The following is a 20,516-nucleotide window of genomic DNA, read 5'->3' as shown; positions in this document are numbered from 1 at the left end:
GATAAACTCCAAAAAATCAGTCACCCTCTTATACACAAAGGATATGGAAGCAGAGAGGGAAATCAGAGAAGCTTCACCATTCACGATAGCCACAAACAGCATTAAATATCTTGGGGTAAATCTAACCAAGGAAGTGAAAGATCTATTTGACAAGAACTTTAAGGCATTGAAGAAATTGAAGAGGATACCAAAAAATGGATGGACCTCCCTTGCTCTTGGATTGGGAGGATCAACATAGTAAAAATGGCAATTCTACCAAAGGCTATTTATAGATTCAATGCAATCCCCATCAAGATCCCATCAAAATTCTTCACAGATCTGGAGAAGACAATAATCAACTTTATATGGAAAAACAAAAAACCCAGGATAGCCAAAACAATCCTATACAATAAAGGATCTTCTGGAGGCATTACCATCCCTGACTTCAAACTCTATTACAGAGCTACAGTAATGAAAACAGTGTGGTACTGGCATAAAAACAGAGAAGTCGACCAATGGAATCGTATAGAAGACCCGGATTTTATCCCACAAACCTATGAACACCTCATTTTCGATAAAGGAGCTAAAAGTATACAATGGAAGAAAGAAAGCATCTTCAACAAATGGTGCTGGCACAACTGGATGTCAACCTGTAGAAGAATGAAAATAGACCCATATCTATCACCCTGCACAAAACTCAAGTCCAAATGGATTAAAGACCTCAATATCAGCCCGAACACTCTGAACCTGATAGAAGAGAAAGTGGGAAATACCCTACAACAGATGGGCACAGGAGATCGCTTCCTATGTATAACCCCAGAAGCACAGACATTAAGGGCAACATTGAATAAATGGGACCTACTTAAACTGAGAAGCTTCTGTAAAGCAAAGGACATGGTCACTAAGACACAAAGGCAACCTACTGACTGGGAGAAGATCTTCACCAACCCCGCAACAGACAAAGGTCTGATCTCCAAAATATATAGAGAACTCAAGAAACTAGACTTTAAAATGCTAATTAACCCAATTAAAAAATGGGGCACTGAACTGAACAGAGAATTCTCAACAGAAGAAGTTCAAATGGCCAAAAGACACTTAAGGTCATGCTCAACTTCCTTAGCAATCAGGGAAATGCAAATCAAAACAACTTTGAGATATCATCTTACACCTGTCAGAATGGCTAAAGTCAAAAACACCAAGGATAACCTTTGCTGGAGAGGCTGTGGAGGAACGGGTACCCTCATCCATTGCTGGTGGGAATGCAATCTTGTGCAACCACTGTGGAAGTCAGTGTTTCGGTTTCTCAGGAAATTCGGGATCAACTTACCCCTGGACCCAGCAATACCACTCTTGGGAATATACCTAAGAGATGCTCTATCAAATGACAAAAGCATTTGTTCAACTATGTTCATAGCAGTATTATTTGTAATAGCCAGAACCTGGAAACAACCTAGATGCCCTTCAATGGAAGAATGGATGAAGAAAGTATGGAATATATACACGCTAGAGTACTATGCTGCGGTAAAAAACAATGACTTCTCGAATTTTGCATGCAAATGGATGGAAATAGAAAACACTATCCTGAGTGAGGTGTCCCAGACCCAAAAAGATGAATATGGGATGTACTCACTCATAATTGGTTTCTAGCCATAAATAAGGACCACGGAGTCTACAATAGGTGAACCTAAAGAAGCTAAGTAGGAAGGTGAACCCAAGGAAAAACATCCAGTTGTCCTCTTGGCTAAGGGAAGTAGACCAAATTTCCGGTACGAAAATGGGATCTTGGGGGTGGGGTGGGATGGGGGTAAGGGGAGATGGGGAGAGAAAAGGTAGAAGGGAAGGAGGGGGGACCTGGGGAAACAGGAGAATTGGGATAAAGGAAAGGTGGATAGGAGAGCACGGAACCACAATTCTTAGTTAAGGGAGCCACTTTAGGGTGGGCAAGAGACTTGACCCTAGAGGGGCTCCCTAGTGCCCAAGATGAGCTTCCCAGTTAGTTCCTTGGGCAGCTGAGGATTGGGAACCTGAAATGACCCTATCCTAGAGCAATACTGACGAATATCTTGCATATCATCATAGAATCTTCATCTGGTGATGGATAGAGATAGAGACAGAGACCCACACAGGAGCACTGGACTGAGCTCCCAAGGTCCCAATGAGGAGCAGAAGGAGGGAGAACATGAGCAAAGAAGTCGGGACCACGAGGCGTGCATCCACCCTCTGAGACAGTGGAGCTGATCTACGGGGAGCTCACCAAGGCCAGCTGGACTGTGACCGAAAAAGCATTGGATAAAACCGGACTCTCTGAACATGGCGAACAATGAGGGCTGATGAGACACCAAGGACAATGGCAGGGGGTTTTGATCCTACTTAATGTGCTGGCTTTGTGGGAGCCTAGCCAGTTTGGATGTTCACCTTCCTAGATATGGACGGAGGGGGGAGGACCTAGGACTTAACACAGGGCAGGGAACCCGGACTGCTCTGTGGACTGGAGAGGGAGGGGGAGAGGAGTTGGGGGAGGGGGAGAAGGGTGGGAGGAGTGGGAGAAGGGTGGGAGGAGGGGAAGGGAAATGGGAGGCTGGGAGGAGGTGGAAACTTGTTTTTTGTTTATGTTTTTTTTTCTTCTTTTCGCAATAAAAAAAAAGAATTGAAGAAATTGGTCATCAAAAGAACACATAATCCAATAAAAAAAATGGAGTACAGACCTAAACAGAGAACTCTCAACAGAGGAATCTAAAATGGCTGAAAGACACTTAAGGAAATGTTCAACATCCTCAGTAATCAGAGAAATGCAAATCAAAACAATTCTGAGATTCCATCTTACACCTGTAAGAATGGCCAAGATCAAAAACACTAATGATAACTTATGCTGGAAAGGTTGTGGGGAAAAGGGAACACTTCTGCATTGCTGGTAGGAATGCAAGCTGGTCCAGCCCGTTTGGATGTCAATGTGGCAATTTCTCAGAAAATTAGGAAACAACCATCCTCAAGACCCAGTAATACCACTTTTTGGTATATATCCAAAGGATGCTTAATCATGCCACAAGGTCTTGTGCTCAACTATGTTCATAGCAGCATTGTCTATCATAACCAGAAGCTGGAAACTACCTAAATGCCCCTGGACTGTAGAACGGATAATGAAAATGTATCCAAAGTTGAGACATTATCTCTATTGGACAGACTTCATAATTTGGAATCCTCAATGAGGGCATTAGAGCAGAACACTGGACAGCAGATCCAGACATTACAAAAGGCAATGGTAAGCAGATTTGAAAGGATTGAGCCAATTATCGAATTTGATGACCAGGAACAAAAGGTGAAAAGGCACAATTTAACCTCGTCGATACATAAAAATCTCCAGGATAGCTTCCCCACAGTTCTGCCTGCCTTTCCATTAATAACACCAGAAAAAGTATCTAGCCCAAAGTAACCTAAGATTGTCAAAGAAAGTACATGGGAGCCCATATGTACGACCAATCTAAAGGAAACTAAACAAGCAATTGTAGCTTATAGACTACATTTGTCTTTGTTAGGGAAATGGTCAAAATGTGGGTTTTCAGTAGCAAAGCAATGCCTCAATATTGGACTCAGTTAATCTCAGCAGTCCTAGAAAGTAGACTGCAATTACTCTGAAAGGGCTTTTTTTTAAAGAGGAGGCAAGAATTTTAGAGCAACAAGAAAATGCAAAAGGACTTGAGATTTCCCTAGATCAAATTCAAGGTGAAGGACTTTACTCTGATCCTCAGGATCAAGCTCGTTATGATGTCCACACCTTGTCCCTATGTAGCACAACAGCTTTAAAGGCTTGGAACAGGATTCAGGAACCAAGGAAAATATTTGAATCATATCTTAGGGTTAAACAGTGTCAGTGAGAACCTTTTAATGACTTTTTGCAAAGACTAACTAGGGCTGTACAAATAGGGGTAACTGACCCAGAAGCTAAACATTTAATTATTGAATCTTCGCCTATGAGAATGTCAAAACAGAGTGCAAAAGGATCCTTGGGCCTTTAAAGATCAGACCAGCACCCATGGATGAATGGATCTTGCATACAATGAAATGTCAAGACACTTGACTATGGTACGGAAGCTTGGGTAGGAGACGCAATTTCCAATGCTAAGAGAAGACATGAAAATACCAAATGTTTTAATGGTGATAGAATGGAACATCTAAGAAGGGATTGTAGACAAGGGATTCCTAGGAATAATGTCTCCTCTGGGAATGGCAGAAATAGGAGGACTCAGCCTTCAGGTATATGTAGGAGGTGTGGTAAAGGCTGACGTTGGACCAATTAATGTAGGTCAATGAAAGATAGACAAGGCAACCTGATAACATCGGGAAATGTAAGGGGGGCCTCTCACAGGCCCCCATGACTAATGTGGCCCAGTCATTCAAATTACTGTGGAGAACGCGTCTGAACAGGAATATTAAAAAATCCAACGCCTTTAGTAAAAAGCAATACAGGTCTGAATGATAGATCAAATGTGGAGGATGAGTCAGAAACTTCAGTAGGAGAGAGGAAACATATATTCTGGTAGACATCTACAAATGATAAAAGCCGGGCTGGAGAGATGGCTCAGTGGTTAAGAGCACTGCCTGCTCTTCCAAAGGTCCTGAGTTCAATTCCCAGCAACCAAATGGTGGCTCACAGCCATCTGTAATGAGATCTGGTGCCCTCTTCTGGCCTGCAGGAATGCATACAGACAGAACACTGTATACTTAATAAATAAATAATTCTTTAAAAAAAATGATAAAAGCCCAAATCTAAGAGTGTGTATAAATGGCATTTTTATTGCAGGCTTACTAGACATGTGTGTGGCTGTATCATTACTTCAGAATCTTGGCTTCCAAATCAGCCTCTTAAAGAGGTAGATGTTCAGTTGCTGGGAATTAGAACCCTACCTTGGGTAAAACAAAGTACAAGATGGGTTGAATGCATAGGGCCAAATGGGCAAATAGGAAGACTAAGGCCATATATAGTCAATATTGCAGTGAACTTGTGGGGCTGTGACCTATTACAGCAACGGAATACCCAGATGAACATTCCTGCAGCCCCAAAAACTTATGTTTTTGAGGAAAGTCTTAGAAAATGTTATAGACAACGGACACAAGCCATTCAGGCTGTATAAGAACACAAAGCAATTGATAAACCTTCAGAGGTACCAACAGCCCTACCTTTAAAATGGTTCACTGAGAAACAAATATGGGTTAAGCAGTGGCCTCTAGCTGAGGAAAAGTTGCAGGCTTTAGAACAGCTGGTACAGGAGCAACTAGATGCTGGACATATAGAAGAATCTACCAGCCCTTGGAATTCTCCTGTATTTGTTGTTAAAAAGAAATCTGGAAAATGAAGAAGATGACAGATCTAAGGGCTATCAACAAGGTTATTCAACCTATGGACACTCTACAATCTGAAATTCCTCTGCTTTCTATTACCAAAGGGATGGCCTCTCATAGTTATGGATTTAAAGGATTGTTTCTTCACCATACCTTTACAAGAAAAGGATAAGAGAAAAGTTTGCCTTCACAGTGCCTACTTATAATAAAACTCTCAGCCTACTAGGAGATATCAATGGTTTATCCTCCCACAGAGAATGAGCAATAGCCCCACCATGTGTCAATACTTTGTCAGTCAGCCATTGGAAATAAGATATAAGCAATTTCCTAAATCTATAATCTACCATTATATGAATGACATTTTGTGATCTGATTCAAATACAGATAATTTAGTAAAGGATGCTTGCCTAAATGGGGATTATAACTTGATCCTGAAAAGATTCAAAGAGGAGCTGTTGGCCCTGGATCATTGGGCTACCGGCGGCCCTGTTTAGTTGCTGAGGAATCCCATCAGGACGGGTGAGTGTGTGCTACCCAGGGGCGGACTGTCCCGGAAGAGAGCACAAACCCCCTTCCCCAGCTGCTTCTGCAGGGCTGTCTTTCTTTCGCACGGCCCAGCACCCCCAGCACCCCTCCCCAACCCTGCCCTGCTGTATGCTAGGACCAGTGCTCAACTTTAGTTTTAAGCTCCTAAACTAAGGCGACCCACCCAGAGCGGTGAGTGCCTGCCTACCGGGCAGGCCTCAGGGTCCCCTGTAAGGGAGCCGGGCACCTTCAGCTCCGGCGCCAGGCTTCCTGCGCGCTCCTGGATACCACCCCCACCCACTTGCTCCATTCATCCTGTTGGCCCTGGATCATTGGGCTACCGGCGGCCCTGTTTAGTTGCTGAGGAATCCCATCAGGACGGTTGCGGAGGAATCCCATCTGGACGGGAACGGTTCCTGCTTCTACACTGAAGAGATATACCCTGAGAGTCAATCACAGCAAAGACTGGACCAAGAGACCAGGCCTCTACTGGCTCCATTTGAAGGAAGAGATGGGAAGGCGCCAATACAAGAATTCCTCCAACAATCTGAAAGGCAACATGACACCACTAGAAACCAGGGATCCTGAAATAAGAAGAATTGTACACCCTACTCCTGAAGAAATAGAAGAAATCGACTCAAAAGTGAACTATATGAAAATAATAGAGGACCTTAAACAGGAGGTGAAAAACTGCCATAAACAATTAGAGATTACAAACAAAAAGGTAGAGGAAATGAATAAATCGCTCAAAGACACGCAAGAAAACCAAGAGAAACAAGAAAAAGCAATCAAACAGGTTAGGGAAGCGGTTCAAGACATGAAGAATGAAATGGAAGCAATGAAGAAAGCACAAACCGAGGGAAGAATGGAGATGGAAAATCTGGGTAAACAAACAGGAATGACAGAAACAAGTACTAACAACAGATTACAAGAGATAGAAGAGAGAATATCAGACACTGAAGATACCATAGAAAAAATAAACACACTGATCAAAGAAAACAGCAAAACCAACAAATTCTCATCACAAAACATTCAGGAAATTTGGGACACAATAAAAAGCCCAAACCTAAGAATAATTGGAGTAGAAGAAGGAGAAGAAGTGCAGCTCAACGGTACAGAAAATATACTTAATAAAATTATAGAAGAAAACTTTCCCAACCTGAAGAAAGAGGTACCTATGAAGGTTCAAGAAGCATACAGAACACCAAATAGGCTGGATCAAAAAAAAAAAACATCCCCTCGCCATATAATAATCAAAACACAAAATATACAGAATAAAGAAAGAATATTAAGAGCCGCAGAGGAAAAAGGCCAAGTTACTTATAAAGGTAAACCTATCAGACTTACACCTGACTTCTCTATGGAAACCATGAAAGCCAGAAGGTCCTGGATAGATGTACTGCAAAAACTAAGAGATCATGGATGCAAGCCCCGACTACTATATCCAGCCAAGCTTTCGTTCACTAAAAATGGAGAAAACAAAATTTTCCAGGATAAAAACAAATTCAAACAATACGTAGCCACAAATCCAGCCTTACAGAAAATTATAGAAGGAAAATCACTAACCAAGGAGTCCAACAATGCCCACAATAACTCAGTCATCTAGAGACCTTTCACCAGCGCAACTCAAAGAAGGGAAACACACAAACCCTACTACTAAAAAAGTGACCGGAGTTAACAACCACTGGTCATTAATATCACTTAATGTCAATGGGCTCAACTCACCTATAAAAAGGCACAGGCTAAGGAATTGGATACGAAAACAGGATCCAACATTCTGCTGTCTACAAGAAACACACCTCAACCACAAAGACAGGCACCTACTCAGAGTAAAGGGCTGGGAAAAGGCTTATCAAGCAAATGGTCCTAAGAAACAAGCAGGTGTGGCCATACTGATTTCTAACAAAGTTGACTTCAAACTTAAATCAATCAGAAGAGATGGAGAGGGACATTATATACTCATAACAGGAACAATTCATCAGGATGAAGTCTCAATCCTGAATATATATGCCCCGAATATAAAAGCACCCACATATGTAAAAGAAACATTACTAAAACTCAAGGCAGCCATCAAACCACACACACTAATAGTAGGAGACTTCAACACTCCTCTCTCACCAATGGACAGGTCAATCAGACAGAAACCTAACAGAGAAATTAGAGAATTAATGGAAGTAATGAAGCAAATGGACTTAACAGACATCTGTAGATTATTCCACCCGAAGAGGAAAGAATATACCTTCTTCTCTGCAGCTCATGGAACCTTCTCGAAAATTGACCACATACTCGGTAACAAAGCTAACTTACACAGTTACAAAAAAATATTAGTAACCACCTGTGTCTTATCAGATCACCATGGATTAAAGTTAGAATTCAACAACAATGCTACCCCCAGAAAGCCTACAAACTCAAGGAAACTGAACACTCAACTTCTGAACCATACCTGGATTAAGGAAGAAATAAAGAAAGAAATTAAAGTCTTCCTTGAATTCAATGAAAATAAAGAAACAACATATTCGAACTTATGGGACACTATGAAAGCAGTCCTGAGAGGAAAGTTCATAACACTAAGTGCCCACCTAAAGAAAACAGAGAAAGCACATATTGGAGACTTAACAGCCCACATGAAAGCTCTAGAAAAAAAAGAAGCAGACTCACCTAGGAGGAGTAGAAGACTGGAAATAGTCAAACTGAGGGCTGAAATCAACAAAATAGAAACACAGAAAACAATCCAAAGAATCAATGAAACAAAAAGCTGGTTCCTGGAGAAAATCAACAAGATTGATAAACCCCTATCCAAACTAATCAAACGACAGAGAGAGAACACGCAAATTAATAAGATCAGAAATGAAAAGGGGGACATAACCACAGACACAGAGGAAATTCAGAGAGTCATTAGATCTTACTACAAAAGCCTGTATGCCACAAAACTGGAAAATGTAAAAGAAATGGACGCTTTTTTAGATAAATACCAAATACCAAACCACCCTACCAAAAAAAGCCCAGGACCAGATGGTTTCAATGCGGAATTCTACCAGAACTTCCAAGAAGAGCTAATACCCATACTCCTTAATGTATTCCACAATATAGAAACAGAAGGGTCATTACCTAATTCCTTTTATGAAGCTACAGTTACTCTGATACCAAAACCACACAAAGACTCAACCAGGAAAGAGAATTACAGGCCAATCTCACTCATGAACATCGACGCAAAAATCCTCAACAAAATACTGGAAAACCGAATCCAAGAACACATTAGGAAAATTATCCACTATGATCAAGTAGGCTTCATTCCTGAGATGCAGGGCTGGTTCAACATACGAAAATCTATCAATGTAATCCAGCATATAAATAAACTGAAGGAAAATAACCATATGATCATCTCATTAGATGCTGAAAAAGCATTCGACAAAATTCAACATCCATTTATGTTAAAAGTCTTGGAGAGATTAGGGATACAAGGGTCATACCTAAATATAATAAAAGCTATATACAGCAAGCCGACAGCTAACATCAAATTAAACGGAGAGAAACTCAAAGCCATCCCGCTTAACTCAGGAACACGACAAGGATGTCCACTCTCTCCATACCTCTTCAATATAGTACTTGAAGTTCTAGCAATAGCAATAAGACAACATAATGGGATCAAGGGGATTCGAATTGGAAAGGAAGAAGTTAAACTTTCGTTATTCGCAGATGATATGATAGTGTACTTAAGCGACCCCCAAAACTCCACCAAAGAACTTATACAGCTGATAAACAGCTTTAGTAATGTGTCAGGATACAAAATCAACTCCAAAAAATCAGTCGCCCTCTTATACACAAAGGATATGGAAGCAGAGAGGGAAATCAGAGAAGCTTCACCATTCACGATAGCCACAAACAGCATTAAATATCTTGGGGTAAATCTAACCAAGGAAGTGAAAGATTTATTTGACAAGAACTTTAAGGCATTGAAGAAAGAAATTGAAGAGGATACCAAAAAATGGATGGATCTACCTTGCTCTTGGATTGGGAGGATCAACATAGTAAAAATGGCAATTCTACCTAAGGCAATTTATAGATTCAATGCAATCCCCATCAAGATCCCATCAAAATTCTTCACAGATCTGGAGAGGACAATAATCAACTTTATATGGAAAAACAAAAAACCCAGGATAGCCAAAACAATCCTATACAATAAAGGATCTTCTGGAGGCATTACCATCCCTGACTTCAAACTCTATTACAGAGCTACAGTAATGAAAACAGTGTGGTACTGGCATAAAAACAGAGAAGTCGACCAATGGAATCGTATAGAAGACCCGGATTTTATCCCACAAACCTATGAACACCTCATTTTCGATAAAGGAGCTAAAAGTATACAATGGAAGAAAGAAAGCATCTTCAACAAATGGTGCTGGCACAACTGGATGTCAACCTGTAGAAGAATGAAAATAGACCCATATCTATCACCCTGCACAAAACTCAAGTCCAAATGGATTAAAGACCTCAATATCAGTCCGAACACTCTGAACCTGATAGAAGAGAAAGTGGGAAATACCCTACAACAGATGGGCACAGGAGATCGCTTCCTATGTATAACCCCAGAAGCACAGACATTAAGGGCAACATTGAATAAATGGGACCTACTTAAACTGAGAAGCTTCTGTAAAGCAAAGGACATGGTCACTAAGACACAAAGGCAACCTACTGACTGGGAGAAGATCTTCACCAACCCCGCAACAGACAAAGGTCTGATCTCCAAAATATATAGAGAACTCAAGAAACTAGACTTTAAAATGCTAATTAACCCAATTAAAAAATGGGGCACTGAACTGAACAGAGAATTCTCAACAGAAGAAGTTCAAATGGCCAAAAGACACTTAAGGTCATGCTCAACTTCCTTAGCAATCAGGGAAATGCAAATCAAAACAACTTTGAGATATCATCTTACACCTGTGAGAATGGCTAAAGTCAAAAACACCAAGGATAACCTTTGCTGGAGAGGTTGTGGAGGAAGAGGTACCCTCATCCATTGCTGGTGGGAATGCAATCTTGTGCAACCACTATGGAAGTCAGTGTTTCGGTTTCTTAGGAAATTCGGGATCAACCTACCCCTGGACCCAGCAATACCACTCTTGGGAATATACCCAAGAAATTCCCTATCATATGACAAAAGCATTTGTTCAACTATGTTCATAGCAGTATTATTTGTAATAGCCAGAACCTGGAAACAACCTAGATGCCCTTCAATGGAAGAATGGATGAAGAAAGTATGGAATATCTACACATTAGAGTACTACTCAGCGGTAAAAAACAATGACTTCTCGAATTTTGCATGCAAATGGATGGAAATAGAAAACACTATCCTGAGTGAGGTATCCCAGACCCAAAAAGATGAACATGGGATGTATTCACTCATAATTGGTTTCTAGCCATAAATAAGGGTCACGGAGTCTACAATAGGTGAATCTAAAGAAGCTAAGTAAGAAGGGGAACCCAAGGAAAAACATATAGTTATCCTCTTGGCTAAGGGAAGTAGACAAAATTGCCGGGGAGAAAATTGGGATCTTGGGGTGGGGTGGGTTGGGGGTAAGGGGAGATGGGGAGAGAAAAGTTAGAAGGGAAGGAGGTCGGGCCTTGCGAAAGCAGGAGGACTGGGATAAAGGAAGGTTGGACAGGGGAGCACGGAACCACAATTCTTAGTTAAGGGAACCACTTTAGGGTTGGCAAGAGACCTGACCCTAGAGGGGCTCCCAGGTGCCCAAGCTGAGGTCCCCAGTTAGTTCCTTGGGCAGTTGAGAATAGGGAACCTGAAATGACCCTATCCTATAGCAATACTGACGAATATCTTGCATATCATCATAGAACCTTCATCTGGTGATGGATGGAGATAGAGACAGAGACCCACACTGGAGCACTGGACTGAGCTCCCAAAGTCCCAATGAGGAGCAGAAGGAGGGAGAACATGAGCAAAGAAGTCGGGACCACGAGGGATGCACCCACCCACTGAGACAGTGGAGCTGATCTATTGAGAGCTCACCAAGACCAGCTGGACTGTGACTGAAAAAGCATGGGATAAAACTGGACTCTCTGAACATGGCGACCTATGAGGGCTGATGAGATGCAAAGGACAATGGCACGGGGGTTTGATCCTACGTAATGTGATGGCTTTGTGGGAGCCCAGCCAGTTTGGATGTTCACCTTCCTAGATATGTACGGAGGTGGGAGGTCCTAGGTCTTACCACAGGGCAGAAAACCCTGACTGCTCTTTGGACTGGAGAGAGACGGGGAAAGGAGTGGGGGGAGGGGGAGAAGGGTGGGAGGAGGGGGCGTAGGAGGGGAGGAGGGGGAGGGAAATGGGAGGCTGGGAGGAGGTGGAAACTTGTTTTTTTTTCTCCTTTTCTCAATAAAAAAAAAAGAAAAAAAAAGAAAAAAAATAAATTTAGGTGCGCCTAAGGAACTTAAAAAAAAAGATTCAAAGAGGAGATTCTGTTAATTACCTAGGTTACAGAATAGTTTACAGAAAATTAGAACACAAAAGGCACAAATTAGGAGAGACCAGTTGCGGGCTCTTAATGACTTTCAAAGATTATTAGGAGACATTTCTAGTCTACGACTGGCTGTTAGGATAACACCTGATCTAATAATATATTTAAACAAAAGCTTAGATGGTGATAAAAACTTGAATAGTCCCAGAGAATTAACAGCTGAAGCAGAAAGGAATTGATGATTGTTGAGAAGAAATTACAGGAGGCACATGTGGATAGGGTGAATCCAAATCTTAATTGTATTCTTGTCATATTGCCTTCCAGAATTTCTCCTACAGAAATTTTAATGCAGAGGGATGTTATTATCATAAAATGTTTTTTTTACCACATAAACCAATTAAAAAATCAAAAACTTGTATAGAAAAGGTCTCTGAATTAATTATAAAAGGTAAACTGAGACTTCATCAATTAGTAGGTATGGACCCAGCAGAGATTATAGTGCCTTTTACTGCTTTAGAAAAAAAAGGTTTTTGGAAGACAATGAACCCTGACTAACGGCGTGTGCTAATTTTTGCATGAAAGACTAGTTTAAATTTCTTCTACCATAAAATGTTTTCCATTGACAGTAAGGTAGGAATTAAGATTATTTTCCCCCCCGAGACATAGTTTCTCTGTGTAGAACTAACTCTGCGGGAACTCACTATGTACATAAGGCTGACTTTAAACCTAAAGATCTGCTTGTCTCTGTCTCCCAGAGCTGGGATTAAAGAACTGTACTACTACCACCTAGCAGGAATTAAGAGATTAACAATAAGGGCTAGTAATAATCAGATATAATGGTGTATGTCTTTAATCCTAGCAATTAGGAGGCAGAGTCAGGTAGATCAAGGTCATTCTGGTTAACACAGTGATTAGCAGAACAGTCAAAGCTACACAGTGAGACACTGTCTCAAAAAGAGAGATATTTCCAGACAAAGACTACCAGACCAGCTGAGCTGACTGGAAGAGGTTCAGACCATGTCATGGGGTCTGATTGAATGCAACATAATTCAAACAACAAGTAAATGCAGAAAACTAATATTTATTGTAATCAAGCTGCTGCTGATCGATCAGGGATGCAGAACAGATTCGGGAGCAGAACTGTGACCCTGAAGCAGAACGTTACAGAGCTTTGAAAGCACAAAACACACAAACATCTGTGCCAAGTTACAGTTACATTTTCCACCAATCAGAATTCAGGGAACAGGAGCTTTCCTAGGGATATTTCTTCTCATTGGTTGTCTTACTCCTGTGGCTGGGCAGTTTGCCCAGCATTCATGCCTCAACTTGCCAACCAGGATCTGGGTCACCCAGGAAGGTCTTGGAAAGTTAAACTTCATTTGACATTTATTCAAAATGGAAGTTCTATTCAAACTGGCTTCATTTTGGTTCCTTCTTACAAACAGAGAAGCCTGGAAAAAGCAGAGACCAGCCAACCTGCTGGGTAAAGAGTCAGACCAGTTGAACTATCAGCAAAGAGCAGTGCAAAACCTGCTGAACTGCCCACAGGCTTGCAAGGCTCTCTAGCTGACTGGCATTCCTGAGCTGTTGCCCATGCTACAGTTGGCTTTGGTAATGCAGCTGTCTTTAATTCATTTCTAACCCTGTAATTCCTCACTTATATTTCTGTAATCGCCCCAATGAACCTCACTGGTTCACCAAGCTGGACTTAGGAAATAGCCATACTTTAGTCTATTGTTGGTTTCCAGTCTGGCTTGAACAGATGACTGGTCACATTTCCAATAGAATCTCATCACAAAACAACTACATATAAAGTCACATAGTAATTCAAATTCAGTTTATACTCAGTGACTTCAATACCCAACTCACCAATCAACTAATGAACTAGACAAGAAATAAACAGAGAAAATCTGTAATTAATAACACAATGAGGTCAGCTGTGGTCTGGTATGCCTTTAATTCCAGCACTCAGAAGGCAGATACAGGTAGATCTCCATAAATTACAGGTCACCCTGGTCTACACAGCAAGTTTGAGGCCAGTTGGAGCTACATAATTGAGACTGAGTCTCAAAAGGACAATAAACAAACAAGCAAACAGAATGAATGACACCATAAAACAGATTGACCAGCTAAATACATAAAGGATATTCCACTCAAACACAAGAGAATACACACACTTCTATGCATCTAACGGAAAGTCTCTATGAGGATACAAAGCAAGTTTCCACAAATAGAGGAAACCTAAAACAATGTCTCGTATTCTAGCTCATCACAATGCAATAGGACTGAAAGCCAATAGCAATAGAAATTATAGAAAATCTACAAGCTCATAGAAATTAAATAACACACTACTGAATGATGAATGTGTCAATGAAGAAATAAGGAGATCAAGTATTTCCTTATATTAAATGAAAATGAAGCCATGATGTGAGAAGACGGATAAAATACAATGAAGACAGTACTAAGAAGTTCATTTATAACTCATTTTCCTATCCTAAAAGAAGTATACGAGAGGTTGGATGGTGGTGGTGCACACCTTTAATCTCAGCACTGGGGAGGCAGAGGTCAGCCTGGTCTAGAGTTGAGTCTCAGGGCAGCCAGGTGTACACAGAGAAACCATGTCTTGGAAAAAAACCAACCAAACAAACAACCAAACCAAAGACAATAACAACAGCAAAATCACACAAGAGGGATTCTCTCCCTCCCCTCCAAGGTCTTCCCTGTAGAGGTCTCAGAGCATGTCCTACTGAAAACATGCTATTTGATGCTGATGTTTTTTGTACTGATCAGGAAAGTCTTCATAACACTAGCTTTGAAATACATGCACACACACACACACACACACAAACACACGAGCACACTAAACAAAATATACGTGGTAGTGTTTACTTAATATGCAGAGACTCCCACCTTCTGTTTCCTCCAAAGCACCATATTAAACCAAGTGTGCTGCTGACTCAGTTTTTGCAAGCCCAAAACTTGGGAGATGAACCGAGGATCACAACTTCAAGGTCATCGACAGCTACTATGGAGCTCCAGGGCAGAAAAACCGAAAAATAAAAAATAAAATAAAAATAATCTCACAAAAGACCTCTTCTGCTTGGAGAAGCAGTCTCGAGCAAAACCAATACAACACCAAAGAGATTACAGGAAATGATAAAAACAGGTCGGAAACGAGTGTGCCAGGGCAGACAGGCAGCAACGTTCACCACCCGCGTCCCTTCTCTGCACAGTCCGAACTCCGCATCTCCAGCCCTGCAGGCTGCATCGTCTGCGGAGGCGGAGGTTCATCGCGGATTCCCCACGACAGGCTGGGGACTGGGATGAAGCCAGCACTGCAGCAACAGGACAGGAGCGGACTGCACAGCTGGCTGCCGGCTCCGCCTGTGCCAGACTCCACCCCTGAGTCTGCTGCACAGCGCCAGGGACCGTCCGGTCGGCGGCGCCAGGCTGCACCAACGACTCCAGGAGCCACCGCGCACTCACCATGTCCTGCTCCGGACGCGTGCAGAGGTCCTCTCGGAGGGGCCTGCCGTCAGAATAGGTGACACCGACAGAAGCCAGCTGTCACACACCTCACAAAAGCTACTTGGGATTCAAAAATGGAGCCAGGGGCGGAAACCATGGAACATTCTTGTTCCTCATTCGAGATTTCCAGCAATGTAGTAACAGCGTCCCTGATTGGCGCAAGATGCCGAACCCGCCTTCTTATTCGTGAGTAGCGGGGCCAACATCCTTTCGCAACACGGGGAGGGGGGGGGGGGGAGAGAATAAAATCAACATCCAATCGTAACCCAGGCTTTCCCCCTGGACTAAGACTGAGGGAAAATCGCACTTAAGGGGAACACCATTTGAGATTTTAGCGCACAGACTCGCTTCCCGTGTACTCAGTGGCATCCTACTTTTATTCCACATAAAATAGTGCACAGATTGGCTCTGAACAGCCCAGATTCAGTGCCCTTAAAGAAAACCCGGGACCATAACAGGAAGGGCCCCGGGTCAGTGAAAGCAGAGTAGGAAGAACAGGGCCAAATGTACCAACTAAAGAATTTGTCAGGAATGCACTTCTTTTTTTTTTTTTAATTTTTTTTTCTTGAGAAAAGAAGAAAAAAAAACATAAATAAAAAACAAGTTTCCACCTCCTCCCAGCCTCCCATTTCCCTCCCCCTCCTCCCACCCTTCTCCCCCTCCTCCCAGCCTTCTCCCCCTCCCCCCACTCCTCTCCCCCTCCCTCTCCAGTCCACAGAGCAGTCCGGGTTCCCTGCCCTGTGGAAAGTCCTAGGTCCTCCCCCCTCCGTCCATCTAGGAAGGTGAACATCCAAACTGGCTAGGCTCCCACAAAGCCAGCACATTAAGTAGGATCAAAACCCCGTGCCATTGTCCTTGGTGTCTCAGCAGCCCTCATTGTTCGCCATGTTCAGAGTCCGGTTTTATCCCATGCTTTTTCAGTCACAGTCCAGCTGGTCTTGGTGAGCTCCCAATAGATCAGCCCCATTGTCTCAGTGGGTGGGTGCACCCCTCGTGGTCCCGACTTCTTTGCTCATGTTCTCCCTCCTTCTGCTCCTCATTGGGACCTTGGGAGCTCAGTCCAGTGCTCCTGTGTGGGTCTCTGTCTCTATCTCTATCCATCACCAGATGAAGATTCTATGATGATATGCCAGATATTCGTCAGTATTGCTATAGGATAGGGTCATTTCAGGTTCCCAATCCTCAGCTGCCCAAGGAACTAACTGGGAACCTCATCTTGGGCACTTGGGAGCCCCTCTAGGGTCAAGTCACTTGACCACCCTAAAGTGGCTCCCTTAACTAAGAATTGTGGTTCCGTGCTCCCCTATCCACCTTTCCTTTATCCCAATTCTCCTGTTTCCCCAGGTCCCCCCTCCTTCCCTTCTACCTTTTATCGCCCCATCTCCCCTTACCCCCATCCCACCCCACCCCCAAGATCCCATTTTCGTACCGGAAATTTGGTCTACTTCCCTTAGCCAAGAGGATAACTATATGTTTTTCCTTGGGTTCACCTTCTTACTTAGCTTCTTTAGGTTCACCTATTGTAGACTCCGTGGCCCTTATTTATGGCTAGAAACCAATTATGAGTGAGTACATCCCATATTCATCTTTTTGGGTCTGGGACACCTCACTCAGGATAGTGTTTTCTATTTCCATCCATTTGCATGCAAAATTCGAGAAGTCATTGTTTTTTACCGCAGCGTAGTACTCTAGCGTGTATATATTCATACTTTCTTTATCCATTCTTCCATTGAAGGGCATCTAGGTTGTTTCCAGGTTCTGGCTATTACAAATAATACTGCTATGAACATAGTTGAACAAATGCTTTTGTCATTTGATAGAGTATCTCTTGGGTATATTCCCAAGAGTGGTATTGCTGGGTCCAGGGGTAGTTTGATCCCGAATCTCCTGAGAAACCGAAACACTGACTTCCACAGTGGTTGCATAAGATTGCATTCCCACCAGCAATGGATGAGGGTACCCGTTCCTCCACAGCCTCTCCAGCAAAGGTTATCCTTGGTGTTTTTGACTTTAGCCATTCTGACAGGTGTAAGATGATATCTCAAAGTTGTTTTGATTTGCATTTCCCTGATTGCTAAGGAAGTTGAGCACGACCTTAAGTGTCTTTTGGCCATTTGAACTTCTTCTGTTGAGAATTCTCTGTTCAGTTCAGTGCCCCATTTTTTAATTGGGTTAATTAGCATTTTAAAGTCTAGTTTCTTGAGTTCTCTATATATTTTGGAGATCAGACCTTTGTCTGTTGCGGGGTTGGTGAAGATCTTCTCCCAGTCAGTAGGTTGCCTTTGTGTCTTAGTGACCATGTCCTTTGCTTTACAGAAGCTTCTCAGTTTAAGTAGGTCCCATTTATTCAATGTTGCCCTTAATGTCTGTGCTTCTGGGGTTATACATAGGAAGCGATCTCCTGTGCCCATCTGTTGTAGGGTACTTCCCACTTTCTCTTCTATCCTTTTCAGTGTGTTCGGACTGATATTGAGGTCTTTAATCCATTTGGACTTGAGTTTTGTCCATGGTGACAGATATGGGTCTATTTTCATTCTTCTACAGGTTGACATCCAGTTGTGCCAGCACCATTTGTTGAAGATGCTTTCTTTCTTCCATTGTATACTTTTAGCTCCTTTATCGAAAATGAGGTGATCATAGGTTTGTGGGTTAAAATCCGGGTCTTCTATACGATTCCCTTGGTCGACTTCTCTGTTTTTATGCCAGTACCACACTGTTTTCATTACTGTAGCTCTGTAATAGAGTTTGAAGTCAGGGATGGTAATGCCTCCAGAATATCCTTTATTGTATAGGATTGTTTTGGCTATCCTGGGTTTTTTGTTTTTCCATATAAAGTTGATTAGTGTCCTCTCCAGATCTGTGAAGAATTTTGATGGGATCTTGATGGGGATTGCATTGAATCTATAAATTGCCTTAGGTAGAATTGCCATTTTTACTATGTTGATCCTCCCAATCCAAGAGCAAGGGAGGTCCTTCCATTTTCTGGTATCCTCTTCAATTTCTTTCTTCAATGCCTTAAAGTTCTTGTCAAATAGATCTTTCACTTCCTTGGTTAGATTTACCCCAAGATATTTAATGCTGTTTGTGGCTATCGTGAATGGTGAAGCTTCTCTGATTTCCCTCTCTGCTTCCATATCCTTTGTGTATAAGAGGGCGACTGATTTTTTGGAATTGATCTTGTATCCTGACACATTACTAAAGCTGTTTATCAGCTGTATAAGTTCTTTGGTGGAGTTTTGGGGGTCGCTTATGTACACTATCATATCATCTGCAAATAATGAAAGTTTAACTTCTTCCTTTCCAATTCGAATCCCCTTGATCCCATTATGTTGTCTTATTGCTATTGCTAGAACTTCAAGCACTATATTGAAGAGGTATGGCGAGAGTGGACAGCCTTGCCGTGTTCCTGAGTTAAGTGGGATGGCTTTGAGTTTCTCTCCGTTTAATTTGATGTTAGCTGTCGACTTGCTGTATATAGCTTTTATTATATTTAGGTATGACCCTTGTATCCCTAATCTCTCCAAGACTTTTAACATAAATGGATGTTGAATTTTGTCAAATGCGTTTTCAGCATCTAATGAAATGATCATATGGTTTTTTTCTTTCAGTTTATTTATATGCTGGATTACATTGATAGATTTTCGTATGTTGAACCAGCCCTGCATCTCAGGAATGAAGCCTACTTGATCATAATGGATAATTTTTCAGATGTGTTCTTGGATTCGATTTGCCAGTGTTTTGTTGAGGATTTTTGCGTCGATATTCATGAGTGAGATTGGCCTGTAGTTCTCTTTCCTGGTTGAGTCTTTGAGTGGTTTTGGTATCAGAGTAATTGTGGCTTCATAAAAGGAATTTGGTAATGACCCTTCTGTTTCTATATTGTGGAATACATTAAGGAGTATAGGTATTAGGTCTTCTTGGAAGTTCTGGTAGAATTCTGCATTGAAACCATCTGGTCCTGGGCTTTTTTTGGTAGGGAGGTTTTTGATAACAGCTTCTAATTCTTCGCGACTGACAGGTCTGTTTAGATTGTTCACCTGGTCCTGGTTTAGTTTTGGTAAATGGTATTTATCTAAAAAAGCGTCCATTTCTTTTACATTTTCCAGTTTTGTGGCATACAGGCTTTTGTAGTAAGATCTAATGACTCTCTGAATTTCCTCTGTGTCTGTGGTTATGTCCCCCTTTTCATTTCTGATCTTATTAATTTGCGTGTTCTCTCTCTGTCATTTGATTACTTTGGATAGGGGTTTATCAATCTTGTTGATTTTCTCCAGGAACCAGCTTTTTGTTTCATTGATTCTTTGGATTGTTTTCTGTGTTTTTATTTTGTTGATTTCAGCCCTCAGTTTGATTATTTCCAGTCTTCTACTCCTCCTAGGTGAGTTTGCTTCTTTTTTTTCTAGAGCTTTCAACTGGGCTGTTAAGTCTCCAATATGTGCTTTTTCTGTTTTCTTTAAGTGGGCACTTAGTGCTATGAACTTTCCTCTTAGGAGTGCTTTCATAGTGTCCCATAAGTTTGAGTATGTTGTTTCTTTATTTTCATTGAATTCGAGGAAGACTTTAATTTCTTTCTTAATTTCTTCCTTGACCCAGGTGTGGTTCAGTAGATGACTGTTCAGTTTCCATGAGTTTGTAGGCTTTCTGGGGGTAGCATTGTTGTTGAATTCTAACTTT

The 20,516-nt window shown here is 41.9% G+C and overlaps 1 protein-coding gene across 7 annotated transcripts in view; it reads right to left on the bottom strand.

Moving 5' to 3' along the window:
• Positions 1 to 20,516, bottom strand: part of LOC121432366 (zinc finger protein 709-like) — an 87,559-nt gene that overhangs the window by 26,107 nt on the left and 40,936 nt on the right. The window contains exon 1 of one of the 7 annotated variants that reach the window (XM_041630287.1): positions 15,801 to 15,904. The exons of 4 other annotated variants lie outside the window; for them this stretch is intronic. The gene's annotated coding sequence lies outside the window, so the exon portion shown is untranslated. 2 more of the 7 variants (XM_041630289.1, XM_041630288.1) reach the window with 2 other exon arrangements.

Source organism: Microtus oregoni, unplaced genomic scaffold (genome assembly GCF_018167655.1).
Source record: "Microtus oregoni isolate MIOR12 unplaced genomic scaffold, Mior012 000034F_ref0000314, whole genome shotgun sequence".
Taxonomy (NCBI): domain Eukaryota; kingdom Metazoa; phylum Chordata; class Mammalia; order Rodentia; family Cricetidae; genus Microtus; species Microtus oregoni.
The sequence above is the reverse complement of the archived record's forward strand: the minus strand, read 5'-3'. Positions and strand labels throughout refer to the sequence as shown.